The sequence below is a fragment of the Oxyura jamaicensis genome, chromosome 1 (genome assembly GCF_011077185.1).
Source record: "Oxyura jamaicensis isolate SHBP4307 breed ruddy duck chromosome 1, BPBGC_Ojam_1.0, whole genome shotgun sequence".
Taxonomy (NCBI): Eukaryota; Metazoa; Chordata; class Aves; order Anseriformes; family Anatidae; genus Oxyura; species Oxyura jamaicensis.
Window position 1 is genome coordinate 168676818 of NC_048893.1, and position 10381 is coordinate 168687198.

At 36.7% G+C, this 10381-nt stretch overlaps 1 long non-coding RNA gene across 1 annotated transcript in view; it reads right to left on the minus strand.

Annotated features, from left to right (window-relative positions):
• LOC118156702 overlaps positions 1 to 8975 on the minus strand; it is a 30727-nt gene extending 21752 nt beyond the window's left edge. Inside the window, exons 1-3 of the long non-coding RNA XR_004746393.1 lie at positions 8872 to 8975; positions 1711 to 1835; positions 1313 to 1501 (exon numbers count right to left, since the gene is read on the minus strand). This is a non-coding gene — a long non-coding RNA (uncharacterized LOC118156702). The remainder of the gene's footprint in view (positions 1 to 1312; positions 1502 to 1710; positions 1836 to 8871) is intronic.
• Between the last annotated feature and the right edge of the window lie 1406 nt (positions 8976 to 10381).

Genomic DNA, 10381 nt, shown 5'->3' on the forward strand with positions numbered 1-10381 from the left:
GGTTATCAAAAAAGTTTATTTTTTTCGCGTATGAAGGTAATACAAGTTTATCTACTAGAGCTCTTTTCCTCAGTGCCAAGAGGAATGGAATTCTTTCCTCCTTCTGGTGTACAGCATGAGTGGACTACCTAAGCACGTTTCTTATCTTCATACTTATTTTCAAGAAACATTATATATGAGGCTTTAGGTTATATAGAAAATGAATTATGCATGTGACAGTATAGCACAGCCCTCAGTCAGCCTATCTCTAGTGCCTACTCTGCCTCTTCTACCTTCATATATTGTGATCAAAATTAATCTTGTTTTTCTAAAGATTTTTTTTTTCCTATTACCCCTAGGAAGAAAATACTTCAGATTTCTCCCTAACAAATATTATTTGTAAACACAATGATGTTATTTTTAAAGCACTAAAGATTAACTAAAACAGCAGGAAGCCAAAGGAAGGTGATATCTCTTCAGAAGGCAAGATAACAGCTTGGAAAAGCTGAGAGTTTTGTTGCTATTGTTTTGATATTGTTTTCTTTTGTTAGCTGGGGGGATGGGGGGGTGTATTTTTTTAAAAAAAGTGGGAGTACCACAGGTTAGGTGAGAAAGTAAATTTATAAAAATGTCATTAGTTACCTGTCTCTGTCTGACTCCAGTGCCAGTTATAAAGTATGATTATTTGATACTGGCAATTCTATTTATGAATGACATACTGTTACAGTTGATCATCTACCGCAGTTTGTTTTTCTTTAACACTGTAGGGCTGTTGAGTAAAGTCAGATGTAAGTTAAAACAAACCATCCCACAACAAGGTATTGAGTTGTCTCTTTCCAGATTAGGAATTTTAACACTAGCAAATTTTTTGGCTCACCTGGTGTCAAAAGCCTTTCTTTCTCAGGAATGCTTCTGAAGATGTTCTCAGGACAGACCAGTTTGTAAAACAGCAAAGCAAAGCTACAAAGATGGAAGCCTTTTACTTATGTGTAGCAAGTGAAGTTAATTGGCCTCTTGTTACTTCTAATGAGGGCAGTTTCTCTGCCTGTTTCCCAACATACAAAATTTTAATTTCTATATACAGCAGTCTATGGAACAGCACATATGCTGTCTTGAGTCAGTCTGGAACCATTCCACCTTCCACATCCTCACAGTTTTCTTAAGAGGAAGTGAACTGAATGCCTCCATCTGCAGCAACAAATATAAAAGTACTACAGAACAATCTATATCCTATCCCCCTTCATGCAGCACCAATGGGCATGCAGAGCCAGGAATTTCTACCAACAATTAAGTTGAGTGTGTGATTAGCAGGTGAAGTGTTAAGGTCACTCACTGGACTTCCTGGGAAACCAGTAAGTCTCAGTGTTGAGAAAAAATCAACACAGTCATGTGAGGTATTTGGATCTTGATCAAGAAAAGATTCAGACATTATAACGATCAGGTGCCTACCCATACTGTGTGTGAGGAATACACATGTTGCCTGTGGAAAGTTATCGTGTGCAGTATGGAATCCAAAGTGCACCTAAACTGTACAGAGAAAAACACATGAATTTGGCATATCATGTGGAACTGGCAAAAGCTAACTAACAAATAATGCAGAAGATCTTGCGAACTCCTAAACACTCTTCCTCAGGCATCGCTCAGATGTATCTACTGAAAGTATCTTCCTTGGTGAAGCTTCTACCATCAGCCCATTTTACAAAACTGGAGTAGCAGCTCCTGTGCATTTACCTGTGTCCTAAAACAAGGTATTTCCTCTTCCTCCATCCCTCATGGAAAGTTGAGTCCTTTTGGCTGAGTCAAAGGCTCTACTTAGCTTTCAATTTTTTCCAGTGGATGGTCACATCAATCTGCAGCTTTAAGCAAGATGCAAAATATATTTGGTGAGTACAAATGTGTGATATTTCTCCTGAGTAGGCTTTAGACACCTTACAGAGACCATAATTTTAAATGGTTCCCTGATCAATCTACAAGCTGTTCTGAGTTCTACTCTGTGGCATTTAATTATTCTCAAGTATTGTAAAGGGAGAGCAAGCATCCATCTTAGGTTGGTGCGAGTTCCTCTGTCCCTTTTAAGAGGGAGAGGAGAGGAGAGGAGAGGAGAGGAGAGGAGAGGAGAGGAGAGGAGAGTTCATGACAAATAGAAGTCATTAACTCCTTTTAAAATTCTAAAAGTAATCTCTGAAGTGTACAATGCCACTGATGTTACAAAGTTCAGTGACCTATGATAGCTATTATTGTTTTCATTGACCTGTAATAATAATTGACCTGGACTGGAAGTAGCAACACACACAGAGAGAGAGAGAGAGAAAGAGAGAGAGAGAGAGAAAGAGAGAGAGAGAGAGAGCTTATATTACCTAGTTTTTAGTCTGGTCATGCTTTTATTCTGGTTATGCTTTTGGTAACAGTAGAAATATAATCATAAAACTAGAAGGTAATTAATTTAATATCTAATAATAAAATACAAGTAAATAAACAGCTATGTAGAGCATCAAAGATAATTTTGTCTTCAAAAACAATAAAAATATCAATATTCATCATGTTACAATATACAGAAAAAACTGTTTTTGTTTATAAAAGCTAATATGTTCAAAATTGAAAGGCAAGAGAAGGATTATAAAATCACAGTTATAGAATCATTTTAATTGGAAAAGACCTTCATGATCATCCACCTAATGCTACAAGTCCACCCCTAAACCATAACCCTAAGTGTCCCTTCCACACATCTCTTAAATACACCCAGGGGCAGCTATTCCACCACCTCCATGGGCAGTCTGTCCCAATGCCTAAGCAACCTTGCTATAAAGAAATTCTTCCTGATATCCAGTTAAATCTTCCCTGGTACAATCTGAGACTGTTGCCTCACACCTTATCACTTGTCACCTGAGAAAAGAAACTGATATCCTCCTGGCTGCAACCTCCTTTCAGGTGTTTACAGAATGATGAGGTTTCCACCCAGCCGCATTTTTTTTCCAGGTCAAACAGCCCCAGTTCCTTCAGTCACTCCTCATATATGTTGTTTTCTACTCCCTTCACCAGCTTTGTTGCTCTTCTCTTCACACATTAGAGCAATTCAATATTCTTCTTTTAGTGAGGGGCCAAACACTGAACACAGTATTCGAGATTTCATCTCACCAGTGCTGAGTAAAGAGGGACAACCACTTCTCTAGTCCTGCTGGCCACACCATGTTTGATGCAGGCCAGGCTGCCATTGGCCTCCTTGGCCACCTGGGCACACTGTTGGCTCATGTTTTTCTGGCTGTTGACAGCACCTTCATGTTCTTTTCTGCTGGCAACTTTCCAGTCACTCTTCCCCAGCCTATACCACTGCATCGGGTTGTTATGACCACCTTGTTGAATGTCATGAAATTAGACGATAGATCTAGACGTTTTTACTTTTTTTTTTTCTTTTTTTTTTTTTTTCAGAGCCTTCCTACACTTAAGTAGGATGTTTCTGTTTCAGAAGGTTAAGCATGGCAATCCAAGTGTGAGGGGAATGAAAGACTCTCACTAATCATTTATGCACTGCACATACATATGGCATACATATCACAATATTTCTGTTTTATGATCTTTAGACATTCACAAAATGGTTTCACTATCAAGAAGATTTCTAGCTTACACAGTGCCAGCTACTTCTTTCAGAGGTTAATCTTCCTATTTTTATTCAGTAAAAGAGTAGAGATAATCCTTAAAGTTTCAGACTCATCAGACAGATCTGAGTTAGTATTAGATGGAATATGAATATATATATATATATATATATATATATAGCCATGGTTCATTTAGTATCTCTTCCCCTGTCTTGATCTTCTGATTTCTGAATGTTTTTAAAACTTAAACAAACTACTCATTATCAGATGAAACATTCTTTCAGGAAAAACATTTTAATGTCAATGACCATATGTGGAAAAATACCTTGCATAATATGCAGAACACACGGGAGTGATATTTTGGGTTTGTCTTTTGTAATTTTTTGTTTATTTTTTGGCTGTTTGTTTGATTTTATCTTTGTAGCATGATACTCATAATCCAAATGTGAATATATTAAGTTTCTGTTACATTAAAGCACTCTGGATGGTTTCTTTGTGTTCTCCTTCAAGATCTCCTCAGTCAATTTACTTATAGTATATATTCTATTGAAAATATTATAGTACATATTCTACTGAAAAGAAGACTGAGAGGGGATCTTATCAATGTTTATAAATACCTTAAGTGTGGGAGACAGAGGGATTTGGCCAACCTCTTTTCAGTGGTTTGTGGGGACAGAACAAGAGGCAATGTCCACAAAATGCAGCACAGGAAGTTCCGCACCAACATGTGAAAGAACTTCTTCATGGTGAGGGTGACGGAGCACTGGAACAGGTTGCCCAGGGAGGTTGTGGAGTCTCCTTCTCTGGAGATATTCAAGGCCCGTTTGGACACCTACCTGGGCAACCTGCTCTAGGGAACCTGCTTTTGCAGGGGGGTTAGACCCAATGATCTCTTGAGGGCCCTTCCAACCCCTACAATTCTGTGATTCTGTGATAGGACATAGAAGTCCTATGTAGGCAGATATCAATTTTGAAGAGATGTAACAGAAGGGCAATCTACTACGTAAAAGTTACTCCAGCTGACTCCATGCTCTTCTTCATTGGCTAGACAAATGGAATCAAGATATTTATATCCCTAAAGAATAGGAAAAAACTAACAAACATCATGGTTGAGGTGTTAAAACTGCCATTTGAGACAGTACATTACTAAAATAAAATGTGAACATTGCATTAATTGTTATTTCATCTATAAGAAGGGTCATAAGGAGAATCTCGGGAACTACAGGTCTGTCAGCCTGACCTCGGTGCCAGGAAAGGTGATAGAACAGGTCATCTTGAATACAATCACACAATGTATGCGAGACCACCTGGCCCAGTCAGCATGGGTTCATGAAAGGCAAGTGCTGCCTGACCAATCTCATCTCCTTCTCTAATCAGGTGACCTGCCGGGTGGATGAGGTAAAACCTGTTGATGTAGTCTGCCTAGAATTCAGCAAGGCCTTTGACATGATCTCCCACAGTATTCTCCTGGAGAAACTAGCAGGCCATGGCTTTGACAGGTATGCTTTTAGCTGGGCTGAAAACTGGCTGGACAGCCAGGCCCAAAGAGTAGTGGTAAATGGAGTGAAAACCATCTGGAAATGCTGGAAATGCCTTTTGAGTTTTATTAAACTCCTTGCTGCATTTCTGATGTCTTGAATTAAATGGTTATTGTGTGGAGCCCTAGAAATGCACAGCACTGAGGAAAAGGAAGAAGTCAAACCGTAAACTTGACTTTTTCATCATTGCTTAAAATATTTTGTGTTTGTCAAATGCTATCAAATTGGAGGTAAAAATTTCAAATGTATTCTTCCTATCAGATACATTCTGAGTTAAATCTGATTTAATCTGAGTCCAATAATACACATATGAAAAAAATGGTTTCAGTTGAATCCAGATTGTAACACAATGCATATCATGAACACTGAGTTTCTGAAATTGTTTTTTTTTTTTTTTTTTTTTCTTTCCTATCACATGTAATTATTGTCTAATATGGTTGTGAAGTAACATCAGAGAATATTTCTTGATTGGTAATTCATGATAAGTGTGCTACTACAGTCCAATATTTAGTATCTTCAGGGATCTCCAATTGTTAATTATTCTAAGATTATGGTTTAAAGCCATAATCAGTGTAACTATTGTGACTACATACTCAGCATTCTCTTTCTTAATAATCTACCTTTAAACAGATAAAATTTGAACAACTATATCAGAGCTATCCCCTCTAGCCTGCATTTTTAGTCAAAAGAAATGCAGACATGTCCAGAGGACATTTTATCTCATCTGTTTGAGATACTTCTCTCTTTCAATTCCATAAAACATCTTTTTAGATATCTAAGTTAGAACAAGCAAATACTTCCCATTCTAGTGAGTAATCCTCTCTTTTCATAACACATGAAAGCTGAACAACAAGGAAGTAAGATTTTGATGTGACTAAAGGCTTTTGAGAACTCATGAAAATCTGTTTTTTCATGAACTTCCGGTAATCTTGGCTCTCGCAGTTTGTTAATGTCTGCCAAGAGAAGCCTGGAAAAAAAAAAAAAAAAAAAAAAAAAAAAAAAAAAAGTGCTATTAACTCATCTCAGTAGCAAGTAGAGTGATCAAAGCAACAATATGAAAAAAAAAAAAAAAGAAAAAGAAAAAAAAATCAGCTTACAAGACGTCTGAGGCATAAAGCAAATAAGTATGTTTTTTTTGTTTGTTTTCTTAACATAAAAAGTTTACTATGCCCTAAGTTATTTAGTTTCACTAACTGCATTTCATCAAGGACATAAAAATGTACTAAAACCCACTAGGAGTTTGTCAATTCTCTTGTCTAAATAACAAGCAATTTATCACAAAACCAAGATCACAATATAATTATCCCAGTCTGGTAAAAAGTTTTTTGGTGTCTTTTGGTGAGCAAGGATTAAGTTAGTACTAGGGAATTTGAGTTATCAAATCCATTAAGATTTTTTGCCTGAATACAGTCCAAGGGAAGATGATGGACCCTGGCCCCTTGAAAAATTCAAAATACTTAATTGTCAAGGAAGCAACTGTACTTTCTGAGTGTCCAAAGACCACAAGTGAAACTACAATATAAAGTATGTATTTCAGAGCAAAGCTAGGTAGTTCGTCTGATAAGGTAAAATATGTACAGCTGACTGTTCCAGAGGAACTAAGAGAAGAGAAGCTGGAATACATTGGAGCTGCAACAATCATGGGGGAAAAAATAATTAAAAAAATAATCTGTATTACTGCATTGTACCCACTATCTACCAGTTACCATCTTCCAATTTCCATCTCAGAAAACAAAATGGAATTGCAGTCTGTGATTGGAGGAGCAACCTGACACATGGCAGCCTACATGGAGACCAGAATAAAGATACAGAGGCACACACCTCTGTATCTGATAACGACTTGGTGTACCATGGGACTTCTCCAATGTTCTCCAGTACTGGGTGCAGTATGCTACTCAGCATAAGGAGGCTGTAACTTCACCTCAGAAGCCATCTCTTGATGTGAGTGTGAAGTCAATTAAAAGACATATTTGTGACACCCTCATAATTTGCAAGCACTACGTAGAAGACTAGCTGGAAGAAGCTGGGTTACTGTCCCTGAACTAATGTGATAAGGACCATCACAAAGACTTAAGGTATTAATAATTAATAGCTGTATCATATTAGTTCTGTACCTCAGTCTGTGCTTTGGCTTGTATGAAACAAAAGTTGTATCATTATTATTTTAAGGCTTACAAAAAAAAGTCAGTGAAAGTGAATGTTATTACACTGTGTAACACAGTGTAAAAAGTACTGGTTATAAAGAGGAAAGAGATGATCTGGAATATGAGTTAAATCCTTACTTCCTAATTACTTCAAAAAACTTATGCATAGTTGATAAACTTTAGTTTATCTTTAAAAAAAAATGTTGTGATCAGACTAGAAATATATTGAAGGTAATATTTCTCACTGTTAGAATATTTTGGCTTTTTGCTAGACAAAAAGAGACATGCAAAGCAGCTGGGACCATATGCAAAACATCATAACCAAAGAACTTGTATTTTTATGAAACCTCAAAAGAATTTGAGGGAAAAGTTGGTCAAATCTATCAAATCCAGTTGGCTCAAAGACTGCAGGATGCTTTTTGTCAAATGTATTTTCTCCTCCAGTGTTTAACATGTGTGTGCGTTACACAGTAGTTCCCAACTAATATGTGTGTTACACAGTAGTTCCCAACAGCTGAGATGACTAGAAAAGAAAATCTCATACAGATCTTTCAACCTTCCTATCAAACACATGCAAGAGTGCGCAAAGAACCAGTCCTTGCAAACATTACTGGAGATCTGACCAACGCATATCCAAAGAGATGTCAGTCTTCCAGATCCAATTCTTCTGTATCTAATCTGGACCCCAAGTTTTTGACCATCTTTCAATGTCATGAGGGAAAGCAGTGCCAAGATACCTCTCCCACTATGTGCTTGAAAACAGGATGATCATGCTTGGTCTGATCTACAGTGACATGGAATGATCACATCTTTCAGTATAAATGCGAGCACCAGATGCTCAGTACCTCTGTAAGCAAGGTCACCATCTAATATTCATAGAGTCTTTCACATTGTAATCCACAATCCTGCACAAGAAGTTTAAGATATAAGCCATTTCCATTTCTGAGCAGCAAAGCAATAAAAAGTTTATATCACTAAGAGTTTAAAGGACTTCCTTGACTTGTCCTGTATCTCTTGCAGTTCAAACACTTCAGAGAAGTGACAGACTGTTAGTAAGGTCTTGTACCTTACTCAGTTTTTCTGGGACTGGGAAACAATACTAACACCAGCACTTTCATTCTGTTTGACTGAGTTTCCCCACTGAAAGGCACCTAGCCAAAAGGGTCACACTGACTACTGCAGCAACAACATTTTTTTATCAGCTGAATCAGTAGATGGTTCTTTCACACCACAACCTTGCTCAGTAGAACCACAGACTCTAACAGGTAAGTTTTTTGGTAGGTTGAGAGGACTGTCTGTACCTCTTGTAAATGTTGGTCTGAGTTGCCAAACTTAAATAAAATAAAACAAAATAAAAAATTGCATTTGAGTTTTCCTTTCAGAAGTGTTGCTCCAGATTGATACATCTGGAAATGTCTCTATTTGCTGCTGGAACACTGCCTACAGAAACAAGCCATTTCAATTGAGTATCAATACCTCCTATACCCTCTTTAGTTAAGTCAAATTAATACTCTATTTTACCATAGTAATAATATACTTCTTCCCATGTATTTATAAATAACTATGGCACTTCCTGGATGGCTTGTCACTTGACTTCACTCGTGTTTTGCAACTTACTTGGATCTGTGGCATTTCAGGAATCCCACAGCAATGCTCCTATTTGTTCCTTCTTATTTACTAATTACAAACAGAATCTTGGATGCAATACTGCTGTGGGTGGAATATACCTGAATATAGAAACATAATAAAAGCAATGAATATTTTCCTGGGACTTTGGAAGTGGCTCATGAGAAGACCAAAAAAACAACAACAACAACAACAAAAAAAGTGCAAATTTTATATCTCTTCTTCACTGCTTCCTTCCCACCCCTCATACCATATCCCATACACAGCTGGAGTATTTCTTGTTAAACTAGAGATTTATTGGACACATTAGTCTTCAAGGAGCCTTTAAGACTTATTAGATATTGTTGGTGTCTAACAAGATAAAATATTATAGAGGTACCAGCTGCTCTGGAAAAAACTTTACGTTCTGCTGCTACAGTTGTGGTTTAATAAAAGAAAATGTATCAGGTGTCATTAAAAACTGACTACTGTAATAGCAGAGGCATAGCCTACTCTGTCAGAAGCCTTAGGGAAATGCAGTGGCTCTGATGGTTAAGAAAAAGTGTACAGTAATAGGTCAGTAATTTTAAGAGGATAAAATGAAAGAGAGATAAACTGAAATATCAGTGGAAAATAAAAGTTTAATATATACTTTTATAGGGACTTCAGATTCCTTCACAAAAAGACTACTGATTCACTAAAACTACGATTATAATCAGTCTATGAAATTCAAACTCTACATAAATCAGTGTCAAAATCTAACTGAAATCCAAATGAGTCAATATTTCTCCATTGAAATGAATAAAATTAGAGCAGATGTGCAGATGTGAGTCACCTAAAAGATCTGTCATGTCCAGCTAAACTAACTGGAAGGAGATTGAGTTTATGTGCGCTTTTCAAACTGAATGATCTGCAGAACAGTTCACATGGATGAGAATTTAGTAAAGGACTTGGATACTTCGATTCCTCTCTTAAATTATACATGTTTGCTGTGAACTGTATATACTGTACTGCCTGTTCTATTTGTGCTAAAATTGAATGGTAAAGATATAAAATATTTATAAGGGCAGTACATATTGAGTGGTTTCCAAACCCTAGAGATTAGTGAATAATAAATATAGCTGGCCCTCTTATTAGTACCCTAATGTTCTAATGTTTAAGTTACTTATGATTTTTGTGCTAATGTCATTTCTGGATTGAAATGGATATTTAAATGGGAGCATATTTCCAAGGGATCCAGTGAATAAAACAGAGCCTGATTCTGCTACCACTGACTTTGCAAAGAATAAGGCAAAGCTCTAATTCAGACAAACTATATCATAGTATTTACATGTCATGGCTAGAGGATATTAGACAAATGAATTAATGTGATTTGTTTATGGCCTTGGAGGAAATCAGTGTTGGATGTTTATGATTCCATTCTGTTCTGTTCTGTTCTGTTCTGTTCTGTTCTGTTCTATTCCATTCCATTCTATTCTATTCTATTCTATTCTATTCTATTCTATTCTATTCTATTCTATTC